Source organism: Tamandua tetradactyla, chromosome 20, assembly GCF_023851605.1.
Source record: "Tamandua tetradactyla isolate mTamTet1 chromosome 20, mTamTet1.pri, whole genome shotgun sequence".
NCBI lineage: Eukaryota > Metazoa > Chordata > Mammalia > Pilosa > Myrmecophagidae > Tamandua > Tamandua tetradactyla.
This window is the reverse complement of record NC_135346.1, coordinates 43,744,992-43,750,574: the sequence shown is the minus strand read 5'-3', so window position 1 is coordinate 43,750,574 and position 5,583 is coordinate 43,744,992. Positions and strand designations below refer to the sequence as shown.

The 5,583-nt window shown below is 33.1% G+C and overlaps 1 long non-coding RNA gene across 1 annotated transcript; it reads right to left on the bottom strand.

Moving 5' to 3' along the window:
• Window positions 1-836: 836 nt before the first annotated feature.
• LOC143664578 (uncharacterized) lies at window positions 837-3,815 on the bottom strand. Its single transcript, XR_013166522.1, has 3 exons — window positions 3,686-3,815; window positions 2,873-2,930; window positions 837-1,097 (listed from the first exon to the last, which is right to left on the bottom strand). It is a non-coding gene; the product is annotated as an uncharacterized LOC143664578 (long non-coding RNA).
• Between the last annotated feature and the right edge of the window lie 1,768 nt (window positions 3,816-5,583).

Genomic DNA, 5,583 nt, shown 5'->3' with positions numbered 1-5,583 from the left:
ATTGTTCGATCTCACAACTCTTATAACAAATAATGATAGGGATGTATTTTTGTGCTTATGTAAGCTATATCTAACATAGTAGTTGGCACACAGTTTGCATTCCACACATGTTTTTAATGAATTAATAAGTATTGCATGGATGGTGGGTTGATAGATGAATGGAAAGATCAATGGGTGGATGGGTGGACGGGTGGAGGAATGAACAGTGAACATGTATGTGGCAGTTCTTAGGCCTGTTTTCATGCATTTAGAATATATAAGATTATTCAGGGCTTTTGTTTTTCAGTAAAATAAGGCATAAGATATTTCCAAGTTTCATTAAAATGAATTTAAATTATTCTATAATATTCCTTTGAATAGAGAAACACATATTTTCTACTGTAAGCTACACATGGTAAAAGTGCTTTATCCATGTATTGCTCTATTCCTCACAATGATGCTGTAATGTAGATTGCATTTTCTTTATTTTGCAGAAGAAAAAGCTGAACACAGTAAATTCAAACAAACTTCTCAAGGCCTGATAGCTAATATGTGGCGGAACTGAGTATTAAACCCACGATTGTATGACTCAGTAACTATTGTTGTCTCTAATAAGCCAAGCCAACTCTCTATATAATGTTAACATTGTAGTAATACTATAAAGAAACTCATCAAAAATGTGTAATACATCATCAAGTGTTTTCAAAATAAATAATGATTAGATTAAATAACTTTAATTTTAATGCATGCTGATAATATTAATATTGACAATGAGAGTATTATGCCTGTAGAGTTTTGGGGGGAAAGTGGTGAAAGAAAGAACAAAAACAAAATGTTAAAAAAATTTGAGCCAGTAATTTTTTTATTGGAAGAATTCACACTACACACGCATGCACACACAATCCAGAAATCTGTCTTCTCCTGACACATCTTATAGTTATTTCAATTCAGGTCTCCACTTTTGCTGACAACAGTGAGGTGGAGCTTGGCACCTGATGCTCTTTTAGATGTGGTAGCACACTTCCATTTTTCATTCATTGGAGCCAGTTCATTTCTCTGGTAACTGTAGACATTTGCCTTTGAGATCACGCATTTATCTAAGAACTCTTGTTTAGAATCTGAAGGGGATTCAATTATTCTTATTTCTTATTTCTCTTTGCAATTGAATTATATCATATGGCAGCAAAATATCAGAAGAGAGAAGAGCCTGTGAATATGGTGGCCTCTTTCTTCCTCTTGTAGCACTGCATTAAGTGCTATTACCAGAGTCTCAAACATTCTCTACTGCAAAAATTATAGCTAATATGAAAATGAAGTAATAAAATTACCTTAATCATTGAAGACAAATTTATATATAGTTCCTTGATCCTGATAAGTGTCTGATTAAGCTATAATAATATTTAATTGAGAAGAAGGAAAATATCTAAAATTAACCATCATTCAAAACCCCAAATTGAGTTCCAGTTTATACTAATGTTCCTTTTAGGAAGACTTTAATAGATTCCATTTAATATTAACTGAGTTAAAAGAAACAAAAACAGCAAAGCAGCCAAACTCTAGTTTAATTAAGTCCCAAGCCATTATTTTTATTATAATAGTTTTGTGTTTGAGTCACATGAGACTATTTTGGTGAGGGACCTTGGAGAAGATTTTATAATTTTAAAGTTATAAAGGTTACCTTGCCCATTATCATAGAAGACTCATAATTAAAGAATTCATATATGTAATCTTAACTAATGGAGCAATTTTCCATTGCATAAGGCTTAATTAATGATCGAAATAAATCAGTGAATTTGCTTTCAATCATATTTATAACAGACTGATGTAGAAAAAATAAACACGAGTAATAATTTTTTTTTACTCTTTTCACCATGCAAGGAGAAAACAAAAACTTTGCTATTCTTCCCTGCATTATTAAAAAAAAAAAACAGCAAAGAAGAGCATTTTTCCAGTGTGCCTATGGTTAATCTTTGGGAAGCTGAGAGAATTAAATGCCAAAATAAAATCAAACTCCCTCCAAATGTTAAGCCATTTATATCTCTAACCCTCCATGTTGCTATCAGATACCAACCCCCCACATACAGCTTTTTGAGTATATGCATCGATAGTGTCTGAGTTCTCCTGATTCCCAGTATACAACAGTTAGCCAATAACATCGCTAGCATTATATTGTGATCCAGTGAACCCACAGCTGTACCGTCCTTAACACACAAAATGAAGAGCTGATACATAGATGTCCAAATAATCAATGCATATGAAACAGAACTGTTTCAGACAAGCACTTTCAGGATTCATTAACTCACAGATTAGAATGCCTTGAATGTAATATTTTCACAAGCTATGACCTTATGAATTAAACTGATCTTTTATACCAAGGTCCATGGGGTATTCTGGAAACCATGTTACCAATAGTGTTGGGCACTTAGGCTATAGTTGGAAATTTATAAAACATGGGATAAAGTAAAAAATATATATATATACATATATAAATTTGAATATACCCAACTATACCATACCCAATGGTGGTAAAAACCATGAAATCAAATAATTATTTTCTCATTCTCCTTTTCATATAATTTTGTTGTTTCCAAAATGTATCTGTAAAATTTCAAGTAATAAATAATATTTTCCTTTCTTCATGGAGATAAAAGGCAGATGAGAAATAAATAATCCCCATATTCAATGATGAAAACTGCATTTATACTAGAGCAGTGGCTATAAGTATATTGACATTATATTTTCATCCTTAAATATATATTTAACCATATTGTATAGCTAACATGTACTTTGTGTCAGGCTTTGCACTGCTTTGTATGTAGTATCTACGTACAACTCCATTTGGTATATAATATTAGATGAGGACCCTGAAAATAAATTAGTTTAAATAACTTACCCACATTTAGTCTCTAAGAGATCCAGGATTTTATTTCAGCTCTGTCCAAATCCAAAGCCTGTAGAGGAAAAGCACATTGTTCTTATTCAGGAGAATGCAAATTTCCATACACACGCAAACTTACATAGACATGTATATATAGTCTTTTGATAAGGCTGCTATAATAAAATACCACAAACTTGTTGACTTATATAATGGAAATTCATTGGCTCATGCTTTGGAGGCTGAAAGTTCAAAATCAAGGTATCAGCAGGGCATGCCTTCTCCAAAGTCTATAACATGCTGGTGGTAGCTTTCTAGCAATCGATCTCTGCCTCTATCACATGGCAATTTGTTTCTTTCTGTCTCCTCCTGTGGCTTATCCTTCCAGGTCCAAATTTTATTTGCTCATAAAACTCCAGTCATCCTGATTCAGTTTGTCTTCATCTTAACAGGATCTTTGAAGATCCTATTTATAACCGAATTCAAATCCATGGGGTCGGGAGTTAAGACTTGAACATATCTTTTAGGGAACATTATTCAGTCTGCAACACACATAGAAATACACCTATGCAAAAGCCAACAGAAAAACTGTAATTCATATGAATTATTCATTAATTATTTGAGGGCATATATAATAAGCATTATACATTTGTGTATATGTTCTGAGTAATTTCCAAAATTTTCATAATCGAGCAGAGTTCTAGAACCAAACTCACTGTATTGGTTTGCTAAAGCTGCCAGAATGCAATATATCAGAAATGGAATGGCTTTTAAAAAGGGGATTTATTAAATTGCAGGTTTATAGTTCTAAGGCTATCCAGAGAAAGATACCTTGGCTCAAGAAAGGGCAGTGGGTCAGCTGAGAAGGCACAGAGTGACTTCTGTAGGCTTTCTCTCCAGGCCTCTTATTTCAAAGACTTCCCCGGGGATGCTTCCTTTCTTCATCTCCAAAAGTCTTGTGGCTCTGAATCTTTTTGCTTCAGTAAAAGCACCTACCTCGAATGGGTGGAGACACATCTCCATGGAAACCACCTAAACAAATGGTTCCAGCCACAATTGGTTGAGTCAAACCTCCATGGAAACAATTTAATCAAAGGGATCCCACCCCTCAATATTGAAAGAGGATTAAAGAATATGGCTTTTATGGGGTACACAACGATTTTAAAACGGCATACTCATCATCTTCCTTTGAACCTCGTTTGCCTTCTTCTGAAAACACTCTATTATTTTTATTATTATTTCACCTTTTATCCAGTTAAACATTTATAACCTTTATTAATTCTTCCATCTCTCTCACATTCCATACCCAATCACTTATTCTGTGCATTATGCCTTTGTGGAGGCATGAATCTCTTTTTGTTTTGTGGACAGCTGATACTAGTTGCTTATATTTTATGATTTTTTTTTTTAATGCTTTACTCTTAGAAAATTCTTGCTTATGTACTGGGTTTATTATTGCAACTCTTAGAGAAATTTGCATGTTGACCAAGGATTTTCTATGATTAAAACAATTTCAAGAACTAAAAGTATACCTGTTTTTACCCCATGAAAATGACTTCATCAGAATTTGTGTTGAGCCTTTAACATTTCAATTGTCTGTTCCACAGTTGTCCATCAAGAAGATATATTTCATTTCTGTAATTCAATGCTATCCTTCCATGACAAAGAATCATCTCTTGGGCAGATTATTTTTTAAATGCCTATATATATATATATATATATATATATATTCAAGTCCATTCTGGGACAGTAAATTGAATCAATCTATAAACTCCTATTCCAATTTGAAATATTTCCTTCATCAACGACAGGCAAAGCTTGCTTGATATAAAATGATACCATATGGTAGTTTTAAATATCCTATGCACATTGCCTAAAATTAAATAAATACTTTATTGATATATTTAACATGGTAAGGAGCAGCTCTTAAATATGAACAAGTAATTATGAAGGCTTGTAGTCTTAGGTTTAAACAATGAAAGGATTCTTCTTAGTTACTATGCAGCATCTCCTGAAGACAACTGAGTATACTTAAAAACACAAAAAGAGGTATAGGTGTCCTTAAATGACCTGAAAGGTGAAAAGCCTCTGTTTGATATGTGTGTCTTTCCAGTTTGTAAAAGCTACATACATGGTGTCTTTGTTTATTTCCATGCTGTTCTCTTTTTACAAAAGTATCTATTATAGTTAATTTTTCAGAATGGCAATGAACTGAAATTCATTATGGATGAAGGGATGGATTTCAAATGTGAGGGAAAATCAAGAGTTTATGAAATCAAAAGCTCTCATATTGAAGCATTCTATATGCCTTTACATTGAGATTTTGCTGGAAGTGCATCCACAATATTATATTAAAAGATGTGTGAACTCCTCATAGCACAAATATGAAGTGAATGCATAGGTGGGAAATCTTCTGGCTAAGAAGCCTGAGGAACCTGAACAATTAAAGCGACTCAGCAGAGTTTCAGAGGGAAAGACCTCAACCATGTATATTTTTGTGTGGGCTTTGTGCTTTATGAATTGCTTCATACTATTTGTCATCTTTGATAGACACCTCCTAATACTGGTATTAAAACTATATATATATATATATATTCACTGAAAGAATAATGGCTGAATCAGTGATCAGAATTGCTGGCTTTAGACCAAACTCTCATAACATCTAGCTTTGTTAAACTTTGGCAGGCAGCAATTATTCTCTGCCTAAAGTCATCTCTTGTCAAAAATGA